Source organism: Canis lupus, chromosome 8, assembly GCF_048164855.1.
Source record: "Canis lupus baileyi chromosome 8, mCanLup2.hap1, whole genome shotgun sequence".
In the NCBI taxonomy this organism is placed as follows: domain Eukaryota; kingdom Metazoa; phylum Chordata; class Mammalia; order Carnivora; family Canidae; genus Canis; species Canis lupus.
Window position 1 is genome coordinate 24,929,915 of NC_132845.1, and position 18,821 is coordinate 24,948,735.

Below are 18,821 nucleotides of genomic sequence, written 5' to 3' on the forward strand. Positions count from 1 at the left end.
CGCAGTCTGAGGCACGTAGTGTACTTAAATAGAGAAATGACTAAAAAGTGTTAGCAGTACCCAGAGCGAGATAAACAAGGAGGAAGTTGAGGAAGGGCTTTAAACATTCCCGAACCTCTCATGTTGGCTGAATTTAGGAAAAATCCACACAATCTATTTGTTATGGTACCTATTTCACCAGCAACCCATGAAATCATCTTGTGTTCATGCCATATGTATTAGCTTCCTAGGGTTTCCAAATAAGGTCACATTCAGACGTTCTAGAACGCGAACATATCTTTTTCCCACTTCACCATGTATTCCATTTCAGGAAGCTCCTCCTATGTTCTGGACAAACACATCCAGGAAAAGAACCCAGGTTATTACCGATCTGGTTGTGATCTCTTTGCTCCTAGAGGCCAAGACCTCCCTGCTTTGCATTCAGTCTCTTCCTGTGATTAAGGCTTCTGAACAAGCAACGGGAGGCTAAAAGTCCAGAGAAGCCCATGGATTTTTTTTTTTTCCATTTTGTGGAAAAAATGTGGAGCTTTTTTGATATTGCACAATTAACCAAAATCATACAATTTCCCCTTTCTTCTTTGGTGAGGAGTGAGATACACAACTGCTCCAGTTTGTACATAGGGCATTCGACTGTGTGTTGCTATTGTACTTAAGAGTGAAAAGTCTATCTGGGATATAAATAATAGTTAAGACTTGAAGATCATTTCTTTTCTCTTTTTTAATTTGTCAATGTTGGTTCAATGAACCAGAGTGAAAAAGATCTTCACACAGCCTGGAGTTAACATATTCTGCTCTACTCACTCATACATCCAGGCATAAATGATAAGGCATAGTATGTGTTTGGAATGGAGCCCTGTAATCTGACCTGCAGATCAAAAAAGTGCTAATAAGTGGCAATCAATCCATCAGCCAACAAATGGTTTTATTTTCACTCAGTGAGGGTTTCACGCTTAAAGGGGAGATGGATAATTAAGACTTCATGTTTCAAAATATTAAATATTGATTTGTAGACATTTAGCAGCAGGCATAAAGCTCTCCTGAGGGATGACAACAACTGTCTAAAAGATTATAAAAGATTTTATTTCTCTTGGTAGAATTTAGCATTTATTTCTTATTTAAAAGATGTGAAATGAGAGTTAGTAAAATATTATATCAAGGAGATAGCTCGGAGCTCTGCAAATGGATGTCATGTCTGTGGTGTGTGGCTAGCCAGAGTTAAAATAAAACCATTTTGCTAGTTTCATATCGGCTTTTGGTTTATTGAAGTGTCAGAAGGTTTATAAGCTCTTCAACTCAAGTTTTGATTGTTTTATCCAACTACTGTCACTTCTTATCAGTATTAAAGGCAGAAATCAAAGGAAAGGCCCAGGGGAGGAGGACTTCCAAATGTTGCTTTTTGCTGTCACAGTTGTAACGCTGATACGTTCTTGACAGGCCCTTTTTCTTGCCACCACGGAGTAATTAGGGGGATTTTTATAATAGGCTTCACCAATTAGTTAATACAATTTCTGATTAAATACTCCTTTGTCTCAGCCTTAGAGAAACTGCCTAAATGACTGGGAGCTAGAGATGGGACCCTATAGGGGCCAAAAGGGCGACGCCATGATGAGGGCAAGGGTCACCAGAGCTTTGATTTTCCCAAGACCTTGACAGGAATACTTGTCAGTGCAGGCAATTGGGACAACATGAGGGCCAGACATAATATGCAGACCTCACAGAGTAATTTTGCAATCAATAGACCCCACGTAATGCGTGGTTTTCTAGCACCTCAACAAAATTTAGAGTCTTTCAAAAGGTTATCTCTACTAATAAGCTCTTTTGGTTGAGGGACTGTGCAAAGTACAGAAAAAGGAATCAAGTTGAATGGATGTGGGGAGACCCGTGAAATACTCTAAAGGTTCTGCAAATACCCAACATGTAAGACTTATAAAAATTGCAAAATTCCCCAGAGTTGTCGCAGAAGTCTCATAGATACAATTTGAGTTTCATCTTTATTTATACTACTTAATATGCTTCAATACAACAAGCATGCTCTCGAAAATTGTGAGCCGTTTGGTTTATTAAAACAAGTTATTTGTTGATAAAAGTAAAAACTGCAGTCCCAAGTCAGAATTCTTTTGGCAATGGAAGCTGGAGGTTGTCAGGTGATGTTGAGGGATGGTGAATCTTGGATCTGCTCTTCCCCTGGGGTTAAGAGTGGCCCTTTATGGGGATCCCTGGGTGGCTCAGCGGTTTAGCGCCTGCCTTTGGCCCAGGGCTGATCCTGGAGTCCCGGGATCAAGCCCCACATTGGGCTCCCTCTGCCTGTGTCTCTGCCTCTCCCTCTCTATCTCTGTGTCTCTCATGAATAGATAAATAAAATCTTAAAAAAAAAAAAAAAAGGAAACATCTGGTGGGGAGGCGGGGGCAGCTGGGCTGCCCGTTTACAACCTTTGAATTCCCCAGGGGTGTGTGCACATGGAGGGAGCTTTGTTCAGCAGTCTCTGCTGCCTTTCCCCTATTTGGCTCAAAAAGTGATGACCTATCTCTGAGTAGCTTCTCGAATTTTTTTCTCTTGCAGCATTCACCCTGGGTTTTGTCTTTTATTTCTCATTTTAAGACTATGGAAAAGTGACAGCTGTTGGATTTAAAAAATCAGAATTTGGATTGAAGTTCTCATAAACCTTCTTCCCACTGAAGATAATAGAACGTTGAGGCATTTTGCTTTTGGCAGCTCCTTTGACATTTTTAGGATTGAGGTGGGTAACATATCCTCTAGGCATAAACTGTGAAGAGCAATGAATGAGAGCCCAAAGCTCTCAAATGTAGCCATGACTCTCCAATGGATGATCCTTGGATCTCCACGCCTGGTGGTCTGCTTCCTATTGATTTTTTTTTTTAATCAATTGCACCATGGGGCTTTAGAATTGCTCATTAAGGAGGTTGAGAAAGAAGCAAATTTGGTTCAAGTTTTTGTACTGAACATTTGCACTTTTTGAATCTGAAGTGCCCAGCACTAGAGCTCTGCAGCTCTTACCTCATGCTTTGATGGCTCTGTTGCATATGTTCCATGGCAAAGTGGAGAAGATTTAATGAATAGCCTTGTGGTATATGAAATTGATTTCTTTAGCAAATATTAGTTCGGGAGCTCCGTGTGTGAAACTGACATGCAGTGTCACAGCTCATTTTATTTTGTTTATTGTACAGATATATTCAATTTTAGAATAAAAATATTTTGGTATTTCCCATTGAAGCTCATGTGATTTATTTCAGAGCTATCTTTTGCTTATAATGAAACACTTAGAATTAAAAATGCATACTTTTAAGGGCATATTCTTTTCTTATTAGACATCTGAATGCATCACACTGTTTTATCAGCAGCAGTAAGTAGAAGATAGGATAGGGAAGTGACAGAAAATCCATTTGACAGAGAAAAGAGGCTCTCTTCATATGGGTATGTGATTGCATGTGTGTAAGTAACATTATGGCAATCGTAATATGAGGATAGACATCTTTTGGCATCATAATGGCAAATCATAAGATAAAAAACAATTTTTAAAATATGGTCTGTTTTGGTCACTTGATTATTTCATACTTGCAGCAAATAGAAAATAGACTAAGACAAGAGAATCTACTACATTAGATTCTAAATTAAGTCCTAGGTTATATCTTTCTTATAAGTGAAAGGGAATTTAAAAGGCGAGTCATCTATTTGGAAAAGAAAAGGAGACAATATAGTTAGAAATAAACACTCGTATTTTGTTTTAAACATATATTTTATAAAACAAAGAAGCAGCTGTGGTTTCCATAAGAGAATCATTGAGAGTGCATTAAATGGAATATTTAAAGCTGTAAAGTGGAAGTGGGAATTCATACCAATTATCATTGCCTCTAATAATTTAGATAGTATTTCCTAGTGTGCAAGAAAATCTCTAAAGTATATGATCATGCTCATATTTATATTTAGGCTTGGAAAAACAAAACAAAACAAAGAAAAAATTTTTTTCTTTCTGAGAGCTTCCAGGAAAGTCTTATTAGACATGCAAATCCCTCCCGATTATCAGGTGATCAAGGAAGTATTTGCCACTTCTAAAATGCGAAACATTGGATTCTGAGGAGAATGCACCCTGAAGAGGGGAAACCTGGCTCATTTAATAATGTATACTTCATTTACAGTTCTGAGTAGGTTTGTTCTTCTGGCTACGACATTTCCCCCAGTCATAGTTCTGATGTATGCAGATCTCTAAGTACATTTTAAATAGAACAACAGCTGAATGATACACTCAACAGAATTCATGAAGAGGAAATAGACATATTTCGGCATGGGAGAATATTTATGCATTATTTAACAGCAATAATGTTTGAATTCATACATTATGCAAATGCAGTTATAATCAGGAAAATGAAAGAACTTGGACTGTGCAACATCCTTAAACCCACCATTAGGTACCTATTTGTGCATAGCATTTAATACTGCACGATGTCTTACAATGCTACAGTGTGTCACTTGAAGAGAAAAGTTATCAGAGATTAACTGGGTATAAAATGAAAAGTTGATGAACCCCTGATTGCTACCTTGATATTGACTTTTATAAATTTATCCTCAAACAAGTGTAAGGATGTTAATGATAATTAAAATGATATTGGAATAAAACACGCTTCACTCAGTTGCTGCCCCCATTAAAGTTTTTTCATATTTAGTCAGATATGGACAACTTCATCCTCTTTACCTAGAAAGCCCCACCAAATGCAAGCACTGTTCTGAGCACTTGACAAGACTTATCTCATTTAATTTTTTAACAGTTAACTAATAAAAATGCCTTGAGGTAGAGCTGTTATTCTTATTTTACAGATGAGGAAACTGAGCCACAGAGAGGATGAGTAGCTTGCCCAAGGTCACTCAGTATTTTTTTAAGATTTTATTTATTTACGAGAGAGAGAGAGAGAGAGAGAGAGAGAGAGAGAAAGAGAGAGAGAATGCCTGGTGGGGGGTGGGAGAGAGAAAGAGGGAGAGAAAGAGGGAAGCAGACTCCCTGTTGAGTACTGAGCCAGGCAGGGCCCAATCTCACAACCCTGAAATGATTTAAACCAAAATCAAGAGTCTGGCACTAAGCAACTGAGCCACTCAGTTGGTCATTCAGTATTAAGTGAAAGAACCTTGCTTTGAATACAAGAAGTCTGAATCCAGCTTCCATGCTCTTAACCACTATGTCATGTTGTTTACATTACCATGAAAGTTACATATGTTTTATTTCCTTCTTTCAGACTGTAAGCTGACTGCATTAAAAATGATAATAATTGAGCATTTGTTATATCCCAGGCACTGTGCCAGGATCAGTAAGTGCAAAGATGAGTAAATATAGCCCCTGCTCTCCAGAGGCTCAGTCTACCAAGGGAGATAAGCATGAAAGTATACCGCTTCGTGGGAAGTGCAGAGATGGGCATGTAGAGAGGGAATTAGACAAGCAATGGGAATGGCATCTAACCCATCCTGAGGAATGGGAGTAGGAAAGTGAAGGAAAACAAGGGAAGAGATACCTGTGATTGGAGCTATATTCTATTTACTTTGCCCTTTCCTTACCTCTAGCTCTTGGCATGGGATTCTGCACAGAAATAATAAGTAGATCAATTTAATGCTTAATTGATTGAATTAGGTGCCTCATTCTCAACACCAGGGACCCAGTGACTTTCATGCTGGTGATCCTGGGTGCCACAGTGTCTGGGCAAAGTTTAGAGAAGACATATTCCTTGATTTTCACTGAAAGCAGTGGTTCCTGGTGACTTATAGAGAATATAAAATCCGTGACCCTTGCCCCAGGGGAGAAATATACCCTATGTAAAGTTCTATGAAATGTCAAGATGAATTCCAAAACATGTCAGAACCCCAGGTTAGGGACCCCTGGTCTAAAGGAAGGCAAGTTGGGTGAGTAAGAAGCCTATCAGTATATAATGGCAGTGAGTAAGTATGGATCATCTGTTCTCAAACTTTCTGGTCTCAAGACCTCTTTACACTTTTAAAACTTATTGAAGAACCCTCCCCTCCCCCACCAAGTTTTTATTTATGTGGATTATATCAATTTTCACTCATCACATTAGAAATTAAAACTGAGAAATTAAGGAATATTGTCTATTAGTTAAAAATTATTAGAACAAACTCCATTACATGCTCACTTATATAAAAGTTGCCATAAAACATATTTTTCAAGCAAAAAATTAGCAACATGAATGGTACTATTTACACTTTTGTAAATTTCTTTAATATCTGGCTTAATAGAAGGTATGTGATGTGATGAGCACTAGGTGTTATACTCAACTGATAAATTATTGAACACTACATCTGAAACTAATGCTAAACTAAAGAAAACAGCTGGATTCCTAGGTCTGTTTCTGTTTTTAATCTGTTGGGATATGTTATCTTGGTGAAGCATATGAAGAGAATATGTCATGTAGGGGAAAGAGAGAAAGAATTTAATAGTCTCTTAAGATCATTGTGGACAGTCTTCTTTGATACTACACCAAAATTTGAAAAGTAATTGTTTCCTAACATTTCCTTGAAATGGCAAGCCTGAAACTGTATAATGAACGTTTCATACTCTGTTACACAAAAATCCATTGTTTTCTTTGCATTTTGAGTGGATCTTTTGTTCTTGCATGATTTTATAAAATTTTGCAATGGTCATTTGGAAATATAAGCTCACTGAGTTATGAAGATCTTCCAAATGTTAACACATTTACACAGTATTTTAAAAAATTGCATTCAATAATATCACCATCAACTCAACCAAAAGGCTTTAAGCATTAGGAAGCTGTCAAGCTCATCATTGTGGATACAAGTTTTCCCAAATTGCAATTTTCACATGAAATCTTTAATTTTATCAATGGCAACCAACATTGCCAGTTGCTTTTTTTGAAATGATAGGTTCACTTCATTTGTTTTTGAGAAAATGTCTTCCAGATACACAGGGTGGAGTAATCATAGTTGGTCAGGCATTCTTTCAAGTCACAAAGTGGCTTGTTGAGCTCACAACTCAAACAATTAATTGCAAAAGTTCTTCTTCCTGAGACAAATTCCCACTTCTATTTGCATCCAACATGCTTCATATCTACTTCCCATTTTATTACCTAGATTATTAAATGTTATATTTGAGTCAAGTTTCAGTAAAATTAAATTTACTGTTTCATAAAGGTCATTACTAATGAACCTGGTGCGCATTTTTTCAAGCAGTGACTCCATTGAAAAATATGCTTATATCGTACTGTTGAATGTTATTGCCTTGATTTTGCTAAGGAACCAGAAATCTTACCCACCATTGCTTTTGCACCATTATTGAAAGTGTCAACACAATGAAAAAGCAAATAATATCTTAGTATTATTATGGAGATAGTTTCTTATGTTGCAGATGCCCCAGAAAACTCTTAGGGACTCTATTAAGAGTGCATTCCACACTTTGAGAACCATTGGTATAGAGGATAGAAAGAAAGAAAAAAAACTATCTATGGAGGACAGTTGAAAGAGTATTGAGAACTGAAAGGTTTAGGGAAAAGAACTTTTCAGGGAAAGAAGTTAGCTAATAAAAGTAATACTATGTGCCTAAGGGTGTTTACCATGCAGAATGGCTGCGGACTTCTTGAATGTACAATATATCAATTTTAACATTGGATTGTTCTGGATGAGAATGTGAGCCTCCTTAGGCAGTCATTTTCCCAACCGCAATTTTTGACCTTAGTGTCTCGAGCACACCGATACGTATTTCTCTGGGTAGAATTTAAAGAAGTGAATAGGAATGGTAAAAGGCAATTGCTCTCATCCAGCTGCAAATAGAGATCTTTTAAAATCTCACAAAACAGAGACTTTCAAGAGTGAACTTATACTGTGAACACATAAGCTTCAAAGAGTCCAGGTTCAGGGTGGAGTGTTGACAGAGGCAGGACTAGAGAAGCAGGAGAAGGCTGTTCTGCAGTAATTAAAACTAAACTGAAGAAGCCGAAAGATGCTTGTTATTCTGTGTTTTCATAGCAGTGTGTTCAAGCTGCCACGGAGGAGGCTCTATTAGCATTTACTTTACAAATCTCATTTCTTCAGGGGTCATAGCTCAAGCTGAAAATTCACTTCTGGTTGAAATTCCTTACCTTTTATTGGCCCTTGTCACAAATGGAATGCTTCTTAAGTTTATTTTGGTTGTCTAAATATTGTAGGGTAGTCTGGTAATAAATCAACTTTATGCAATATTTTTCTTCTCTTTATCTCTAGTCATCTTGAAACACTAAGGGTTTCTTGCATTAGGGTAGAATCCTGTATAATACATAGATCACTGATAAAAAGATAATTTTGTGTTGTGAAACAGGTTAATAAGAAAGAATATTACTAGCCATTCATCTTTCTGCCTCCAAGGCAAAGAATATCTTCCAGAGAGATAGCAGTTGATGTCTTTTTAAAAACACGGTGATAATTTCTCCACCAAGATTATTGCCATATGGATGGAAACTTGCAGTAGAAAGTTATCTGAAGCTTCAAATTTCATTCATACTTTGTGATTTCCTTGATATCACCATTTCTTTAAGCACAGTTAAGGTATACTGTGTAGAATCTTTCATATAGTCCAATATGTAGTTATTTCTGGGACTAGGTTGGCATTTGGTGGTGTTTCCTGCCAAGGAATTTTGCAAAGGAAATCACTGTGCTTTGGTAGTGCATGAACGATGTAATCTGCTGGGACACTGAGTACCTACCACATGAATAAAAAATATGTGTTCCCAGTAGAAAAAAAAAAAAGCCTGGATTAAACAAAATTTACCCTGCTCTTCTGACCTCTGTGGGTCACTGTCAGGCCAAAAAGAGGACCAGTAAGTACACAGCTTTGGAGATAAAGGTAAATGAGATCAAGTGGTAGTCTCAAGCTTCTACCCAGTTGGAAGAAAATACATTTTTGGTCTGGAATGTTCTAACATCCACACTTGGCATTGTAACTAATGTAGTGATTACACACATTTATGTAATTCTAGACCAGGCATAGATGATAGATTAATGGAAGAAATTTCTGCTTTCTGTTTTTGCAATCTGTTACCTTACCCAAATGGGCTTCTCAAAGATCTTTTTGGGAGGTATCTTTTTTGGAAGTTTGCATAAGAATCATAGGTTTCAAGAACATCATAGTGATATAGGGGGCCCCATTCATTCATTTCTTGGGTAAAATGTATCTTCAGCTCTTTAGGATCATATCAAATGAGAGTGAACCTCTAGATGGGAAATAGGCCAGAGAACTCCTTGAATTCCTTTCAAGACCTAAGTTTTCATGATTCAATAATTACAGATATGAAAATAATTCCATCAAAATAAATGCTCTCCATACATTCTAGTTATTATTATTATCTTGACTATTGGTTAGATGCTAAAGGCTTAAACTGTAACAATAAATCCAGGACAGAAAAAAAGACCGTCTCTATAGAGCCTTTCAAGGGGAGCGAAAGCAGCGTTGGCCTGCTGACTGGTGTTAATGGGGAGCAGTTGAAAAGAGCTTAGAATTTCCAAATCGACACAAAAGCAGTATAGGTGTCACTTCAATCTTCAATCTCACAGAATCTTACTAAAAAAATTAAAAATAAATAAAAGAGAAAACAAAACTTTGTTCTCTTTGTGACTCAGAATAAATATGGCCTAAAAAGAGGCCATAGGAAGGAAGGACAGTGTTTGCTTACTCACAATGAGTACTGTAATTGTGACATATTTATAATATTGATGCATCTGTCTTTAAACGTATAGTACACCTCCCCCACTGCGAATACACATCCTGAGCTGAAATGTGGCACCAAAAGCTTTCTCCTGCACAGTTTCATCATTAATAGTGTTATCATTAATGCAAATGTTGACACATTATCTACGTGACCATTTTCTAGTAAGGAAATCCACAAATAATACTTGACATCTTGTTTGCATAGCAGCTACACTGTGTATTTCTCACTGCTCTTTCTATCTTTACTGCATGTTGGAGCTCCACATCATTTTGGCCTAGTTCAAATTTTTTAATATGCAAACTGGAGTCAACATCAAAGGACAAATCAGTTTCAAAATGATTTTCCACACTAACAGTCTTATGCATCTCTACCAAATATTATCACGTCGATTACTAAACAGTTTTAAGATTCAATGGTTTTGTGTCAATCTTTTGCCCATTAATATGCCATGTGGACTTCTATAATATCCATCTTAGGGGCATGATTTTTTAGTTCTGGTTTTCTTTTTTAAAATATATTCTTCATTAAATGTGTAATTTTTAATACAATGCAGCATCTTCTGGGATCATGATATTAATGATACTTCAATTATTTTAAACTATTGTTTGCAATGTAGTTAAGCAAGACACTGAATCTTTAGCATTAGAATTTCATCTGTATGACTACAGTCATTATGTAACTATTGCATACTTGCTGTCAATTCTGCAGGATTTAAATCAGAAACCATCTTTTAAGAGCTATGCTTCACCATAGGACGCAAATATCTGGGCTCCTAAGAAAAGCATTGTAGAGAGGGTTTGCTAATTGATTTTTCCTTAAGAACAATCTGTTTCTCTTCCAGTTTATTATAGGAAACACTGGCATGTGTCATTTTTCCAATATTTGGAGCTTGCTGCCTTAATAAATGCACATATCAGATGATGCTCTCTCTCTGTCTGATGGGCGGATGGTGTTGGGCAGAAGAAGGTCACAATGATGTTAAATTTGCTGCTGAGCAAAGGATCAAAGTGTAAATGGAATCTTGAAGCTGGGAAATGTGAGTGTGCCAGTGTAAATAATCTATTAATTATTGACAGCTAAGGGACTGAAAATTCCTATTTAGTCATGACATCTTCATTTTCACACTGACTGAACCATTTCTGGCATTTTTAAAATTAAAGTTTTCTTTTACCGTAGACATGAAATATTTCCATTTATTCTAAGTCTCTGCTAGTGCTTTCTTCTTTTGACATTTTTGTCTGATTTCTGCATATTAAAGCAATATTGGATATGACAAAAAGCAAGAAAGGAGCCAAGTATGAGAAATAGAACAATGGTATTAGGATTGCCTACGCATCACACATTTAAAAACTTCTGTCCCTACATAGAGGAAAACAAACCCCTGGGAAAAATGTAAGCGATGTTTGAGAAGCTTCAGGCACGTTAGCTATTTAAGAAGCCAAATGGCATTGAAGGTGCTAACATTTACGAGACCATTTAGCAGATATAGCCGGACTGTAGGCCATTTTTCAAACATTTTGAAATGTATCCAAGAAAAGTACAATGCAAATATAAAATATTTCAGTGTCCTCACTCTACATTTTAAAAATTATTATAAATTGAGCAATGGCATGATACCTTGATACATCCAGTTTCTATATCTATATACATCAACAGGATTTCTTTATTTCCAGCATTAGCTATTTATTTAACTGAAGTAACTGACGCTCTGTTCATCGCATTTTAGCCAGAGAGAGTGAAAATGTAGCCTGACGAAAAGGTTGGCACCGTACGAGAACATCTGGGGACTTCTGAGGCACAGTGGGCTGGTGCCCCTGACATGTGGGGGGACAGCTTTTATTAACAGCGCACGTCCATTGATGAGGTAATGTGCAGACCTTTGATAACTATAAAGACCATCTCTTCTGGGCTTCTTAACAAACTAAAAGGTTGAATCAGGTTCCCTGAAGTTTGTGAACCCCTTTTTGTACATTTGGGTCAAGTTTGAAGCCCAAATGGGCCAATTTATGTTTTCAGGTTAGTTTTGCTTTGAGTTGAGGAGATACATTTGAACCTTCCATTCAACAATCCAACTCAGGCGATGTGAATAACAGCGAACTGTTCACAGGAGCCCTGGCACACCTCCACTGCTGGGTTTCCTACTGCTGGACTGCTGGTCCGAACTGGCTTTAAAGGATTCGACACCAGGAGGAGGTCTTTCATGTTTCTCTAACTTTGATTTCACACTCCCCGTTACTGATCATTTATGATAAACTGGAGCCTTTTGAGGTGAGCAAAGTCATAGCTACTGTCTACATTTGAAATGACACAATATTGATGCATTTTACAACTAAAAATGTATATAAAATATATGATTTTTAAAGAACCATTTTAGAATATATGCCAAGATAGAGAGAGGGAAAGTAGCCATGGGACAAATTTAAAGATGAGGAATTTAATGATGTAGTTTGTTTAAAAGAAGAAAGAAGGCAGGAGGATCAGTCTAGAAGGAATCCACCAGAGGTTAAGTTAATAGCAAGACATTATTCCTAATAGAATCACATAGTAGGGATGAGTTTTCTGTATCCTGTCTTCAGTTTAGAAAGATTGTTTTTCTTCCTTGGGGTGATGCTATGCATTATTTGTTCTACAGCAACAGCATCTGAAATGGAAGAAATATGGATCCATCTGTATTGCTTAAGACAAGGGAGACCAAGTTCAGCCACAGCCCTGGTGGTACTCGAAATGCTTATTCTTTCCAGCAGAGGGCACTAGTAACCAGTGCACACCAGCAGCACATGATGGTATTTCCCATAAGATGAATAACTGTATTTCCAATACATCACAAGCCACAGTAATGAGAAGCACCAGTTCTTATTTTTGTTGTTGTTATCATGGCATAGTATCTTTTATTTATCCCAGTGAACATTTCCAATCCCTTCAATGGAAATATTTTCCTTCAGTGGAAATATCAATAACCCGTTCAAAGCCCTCTCTGAGAATCCAGAATGGGCCTATTAAAACAAATCCACACAGATGTTTTCACACTTCGGAATAAAAGGAACTTCTCCGACTTTCCTCACACTAACACTTCTGCTCGCTTAAGCAGGATTCCAAAACAGAATAGCAGCGATCGTAAAGACTTGAAATCCCTGAATGTGTAGAAATACTCCAAAAATCCTAAGTAGTGATCTCCTTACACAGTTAAACCTTATTTATGGAAGCATCCCAGCACATATTTAAATATTAACATTAATCTGGCAGCCTGCTGTTACTGAGGCTTAATTCCCCGGGAAGTGACAAAAATTTCATACAAATTACCAAAATGTTATTCTCAAACTTTTAACAAAAGATCTTTGGACCTTTTCATCACCTTGGACCAGAAGTGAGAGGGAGAGGCAATGGAACTTCATGTATCTTAACTCTTCCTCAATAAACTTATCTGTAAAAACCAATAGCAAATATCTCTGGGTCACTGACAAGAAGGTTCTTTGCAACATCTATGTATTAGCAATCTAAAAACATTATTGAGTGATGGTTATTTAAATACAAATTCTAAGGATATTCTTACCAAAAAAGAAGTTTTATAGGACATTTTAAATTAAATTAATGTATTTTTGTATCCCCGTGTGTCTGTACATACACATGTGTTTAACTTTGGATCTTTGCTAATTTTGAGTCTCATTTGTGAGGGATGAGACTTAGACCTTATGAATATGTGTGGCGATAAAAATACATGATGTACCCCGGGCATCATTGAAATGGCACATTTTACTCTAAAATTATACCTTTTACGGCTTTCACTGAAAATATAGACTGTGACATTAGTCTATCAGAGTTTTGAATTTTGCTACTCATATTTCCTTATCATTGGTTTATAGATAGTGTGCATTTTGCTTTCCATCACAATCATACCCAGATGAGTGCAGAAAAAGTTATATTCCTGAATATGCTAAGATTTCTGCCATTTTTGAATGGATTACTTCAGGTTGCCTGAATTTTTAATACCTCTTTCTTGTCACAGAGTAGAGAACTTTGTTATTTTTGGCTTTCATTAGAGTTCTCACTTCAGAGTTGGTTAGTACGGGTTTCTGCTTTCAAAGCTGACATGTCTTTTCTTTTTAGCATCTGTTACATAAACAGGGTGAATAGCTACAGGGTTCCAAAATTGTGAAGGAAGCAGCTAACCCGCTTAGTCTTCCCTAGCCAATGTAACTGACAGCACTTAGCTCTCTCCATCCTGCTGGCTCAGTTCTGCAGGGAAGCACTGTTGTGCTGCCTTCCTGACATCGAGGTGCTGACAACGGGCAGATCTGAGGCAAGGAGTGTCGTTGGGAGGAGAGCAGAGGAAGGAAGTCTGGTGGGGAGGAAGAAGATAATAAAGGAAATTATTAAGACTTCTGTAGTGGTTTTGTGCATACGTGTCTCACCAATTTCCATACCATCCTTCTGAGAAATATACAATTATTATTACAACTTATTTTTAAAATCCTATATACATATCTGTATATATATTATTTTTCAAGTAAGAAGAGGATTAATACTCTAGGTAGGAAATTTTTTTTTCTTTTCTGCTCTCTAAGCTTATGTTAAGGCAGAGATTGGTGCCTTCACCAATCGAAATCAAATGCCAAAATAACCAATCATATCAAAATGCCTGAAACAGCAAGGAAAATACCTCATACCACAAGAAGCTTCAGTGTAGAGTGGCTCCAGGACAGAATGATGTCCTCAAGGAGTAAATATTTGCCATGGTCTTTCTGCTCTGCTGTGTTCATAGCACAGTGGATTCGTGCTCAGCTTATGTCTTCATGGTCATGCGATGGCTGCCAGAGCCCCAGGAGTCACAGTTCACGTTTACTAATGACACAGGGGGTAGCACAGTTTCTTAAAGATAGTAAAATCTGGTTCATCAAATTGTAGCGTTTCATCTTTGAGTTCCAATGGTGGCTTAATTCTTAAGCTACACAAGGAAGCAAGATGGCTCTATTTGCTCCTGCCTCTTATATTCAAGTAGACCACAAAACCAAAAACAAAATCCTTGGGCTCAGAGAGTTTAAATAATTTGGTCCAGGCATATACAGAGGCATATATAGAACATGATGCTCACCATTCTAAGTCCAGGGATCTGTCCTGAAAGGTTTGGGGCTTAGAGAAAACAGCCCTCTCATCCGTTTATTTATTTTTTTTGTGCATACTTTGTACATAGTAGGCACTCAATCAGTTGACTGGATTTTAGGTTTAAAAATAAAATGAAAATGAAGCTCCCTTGGACTATTTGGCTTTGCTCTCTTTCTGGCATTTCCCTGGGTTAAGTTTAATTGAATTTGAACCAGATCAACTGTGAGAAATGTCCAGGACCCAGATATCTCTTCTTACGTGTTTGCTTTGCCAATATCAGCATCTATGGGGATCATCAGAATTAGCGAGCTCATTCCGCTGTGCGTGGGATCCTAGCCCTACTCTCCCTGTCATTAATCAGCCAATTAATCGACAGCAGTTTTTCAGCACCTCCACTAGAATTCCTCTCTAACTGCTTCAAAATATGTAGGATGTAGTGCCTTTTGTCAAGGAGTATGCAATATATTTGGAGAGACATATCAAGTCCATGTAAAAGGTTAGCTAACCATTCTAAGGTGTTTTATTTTTTTATTTTTTTTTCTAAGGTGTTTTATATGCATCAAATATGTATAAGCTTTCTGGGAGTCCAAAACACAGATAGGTGTAAGATGTGAGCTGGCTCTTGGCAGGTGAACTGGCCTCAAGGGAGCAGAATCATAACTCTGATGGAGAAGCTCTACTCGAATTTTATGAACATGAGTTTTCTCAGATATCCACAGTTGTACCACCTGGCGAGGTCAGAACTTAATACCTCTCAAAGGCATAACTAGGACCTGGAAAACTGGGGCAATTGCTTAGGGCTGTGAACTCTATGCACTGAAACAGTGATTCAGAGTCAGCCTTTGGGGGGGCAAAGGAGGATGTTTTCATTTAGGACAACTTTAATTAAGATGCAGAGTTTGAGGGATCTTTCCAAGCAAAGAATCAGCCAGTGCCCCTCATCCCCAACACAGAGCCCACCAAGCCACATAGCCCCTTCCTATATATATAACCATATACGTCATATGGTTTTTATTTAAACCTAATTTCACTAACCTTATCAGGAAGATGGGCTCAGTGGACAAGCAAGAGTTCTCGGATTGGTTGTTTTTTTCCACAGAACCTCTGAAGCTTGAGTCAAGAATAGAGGTGCAGATTTGGAAGTCAACAACAGGAGATGATTATTGACACCAGGTGAATGAGCTGTCTAGGCAAGAAATTACACAGAGGAAAGCCAGAGATAGGGTCTCAAGGATTGCTCATAGTTAATCCTAGATGCAACTGTCTCCTGGCTTTGATGCCTCAATTGTTTAAAAAAAAAAAAAGTATCCTAATACATCTACCCCATAGGGTTTTGCTAGGTTTTAGTGAGTTAACAGATGCAAAGCAATGGGAAGTTTCTTGACAGATAAAGTGTTCTGCATCATTACCAAGACTAGTCATCTCACTGCCCCCACTTCCCACTCTTCTTCCTCTGCCCATTCCTCTGGCCATGGCTCAGCTGCTCCTGGGTCCGCATACCTTCCTTGGGTGTTTGCCACCCTCTGCCAAGGGGGTTTGTGGACCTCCAGACCTCTCTACATGCCACAGTTAAAACTTAACTGCTCCATTTTAAGCCCCATAACTCTGCCCCGGGCATTTGCATTTTAACCAGACAATGCCTTGGTGTGAATGATTGTCTCCACTTCTGAGATCCCAGGCACGGAAGCGATCTGGGATACAAGGCTCTCTCTGTGCCCTCCTCACCACACTCTTGTATGCAGTCTCCCCCTCATGTGATACCTTGAAAGCAGGCGAGGAGACGGCAAAAAGGTGGTGAAGAAACAGGCACCCCGAAATGAGCAGTAATAGGACGCCACCAAGTTATTTCCGCAGAAATTGACAACCGATTAAAAGAGAGAGGCAAACAAATTTGTGGTCATTTGTGGTCTAAAGACACATTTAATAACATTTCTTAATTTCTTTCAGTTTCTATCTTTTTTCCCACTATGGAAGAAATCTCCCTGATATAACATAAACCACTAATATTGTGCTCTAGGCAGAACATGGCTCTGTGAGCCAATGCAGGCTGGTTTCAGGGAAACTAACAACATTATTGATTTTAGTCAAGCTTATTAGAATCAGTGTTACATGCCCTCTTCCTCTACCAGATTGTATTTGGACTTCATTATGAAATCTCATTACATTAAAAGGAGGCAGCAGTGAGTTCTGTAAATAAAAAATTTCCAAAGATGGATTTGTTAAAATTAGTATATCTGTGAAACCTGCTCTGAGTATCAATCTGTCAAGAAACAGAATCATGTATTTTCTGATTCTACCATGATTTTTTTTTTTGTATTGGGAATATTCACCAAATCTAGCAGCATACAGAATCTTCACTTGTTTTCCTGTTAGCAACCTCTGTGCAACATATTGTTATACAACCTGGGTAAGACATCACATCACCTAATGACTACAGACAGCTTGAAGGGATGAACATGGGTTTTTCTTCCCTTTCCATATAGCTCAGTAACACAATAGACCCATGAATCCCAAACAAGAGCTATGGAAATGGAGTTCAGTCTACAGCCAGCCTGGCCTGGGTTTTTTAAGTGCAGGCATATGGAGGACTAGGAGAGATTTGAAGTAGCTCCCATTTCCGCTTCAATATGTGCCATATCATTTGGATTAGGTGGCTTAAGTGAATTGATAAAATTGATGGAAATGAACTGATAGAGGAAATTACTTTTCCAAAACAAACAGTTACAATATGTACTTTTCTCTCAGACACTCGCTCCTGTGTCTGTTTATTCAGCACCAGCAAGCACAGTCCTGTAAATACTGGAGAAAATGATGAAAACCATTTATCCAAAAAGCTCAATACCCTCTCATCTAAAATTATAACTGCAAGCTCCACACCAAACCATAGGGGTGGCCTGAGTTGGCACCGAGGAGCAATCCTGTGGTTGCCATTGGAGAGGAAGTGATGGTGAGAAGTCAAATGGGTTCCCGAAGAAACAACCCGTAGAGGTTCCTGTAGTTAACCTGTTGCCTGCATTTTTCCATCTGCTTACACACAGCTACCCAGTGGAAATCTGCACTCCCTTTGTCACAGAATGCTTCCTTCACTCCCACCCAGTTGATGTTTAGGATCTCTGCAGTTCTAGGCCTTGATCTGATCTATTGTGTTTAATACTGACATGAGGAGAAAGACATAAACACTAAGAAACTGAGAACAATACTGTGTAGGGAGAGGCACACAAGGAAGCTAAGAGGAGAACTCTCAGGACTCAAGTCTCCTGGTTATGGTGACAGTTGAAGAGACAGGCTGGTTTCTCCCATCTCTTCTGATGTGGCCTTCCCCATCAACCGTACCTTATAGATTAATAATGGGGTCATAAATTTACTTGAGCCACACACAGAAAAAAGTAGTGCCTTTATATTCTATAATTCAACTCAGTCTTTATGAAGACTCTTGTCTCCCCTGGACACCTTGAGTTGCCACGTAATAAGATAGCTGTCTCCTCTGCTTTGAATGGTTTCATTGTGGACTCTGGTTCTCCATTTGGCTTCCTCCCAGGATGGCCTGTGTGCCACTGCTCCTGCACCATGGGCCCTTGGTTTGGTCCCAAACGCTGGGGTTGTCCTAGAGATCTGGGGCCTGGAACACTGCTCTCAGTGTTCCTGTTCCCCTATAATTGCAAGAGTTTTATTACCATCTTCTCTTGAGATATGACTCCATGATGGCATGATGGGAGGGGGGTAGGTGAGGGGACCAGGCAAGGGATCACATGCATATCTAAATGCATATGCTTCCCTTACATCTGCCGCTTTTCTTCCTGCCATTCCTCAGTGCTGGCAAGATTATTTTTTACTTCCTCTTCCTATCTAATCAGGACTTCTATATCCTACATCCTCTTTGCAGATTTCAGTGTTATAACACATTCCTATTCTTCCTTGAAGTTTAAAGAGAGAAACCAATGCACCAATAGAGGATTACAGTTTGGAAGGCATTTCAAAACATTATGCCCGTCACCCACTGTTATATCTGT